Consider the following 220-nt stretch of genomic DNA (forward strand, 5'->3'; position numbering starts at 1 on the left):
GGGTGACACACACTGAATGGGGTTTTGAACATTATTACATATTGAACGAGGGGCCACAAATGAAAAAGGTTGTAAACCACTGATTTAGAACAAGGTATAGAGAATAAGCGGATATTTACGCAATAATATCTTTTGACATACATGAATGTTTCCATCGAACATTACGGCCTAATCGACCAACAAAATGAGAATAGCGAAGTCGAGTGAAAGACAGGAAATG

Source organism: Penaeus monodon, chromosome 22 (assembly GCF_015228065.2).
Source record: "Penaeus monodon isolate SGIC_2016 chromosome 22, NSTDA_Pmon_1, whole genome shotgun sequence".
NCBI classification, from domain to species: Eukaryota; Metazoa; Arthropoda; class Malacostraca; order Decapoda; family Penaeidae; genus Penaeus; species Penaeus monodon.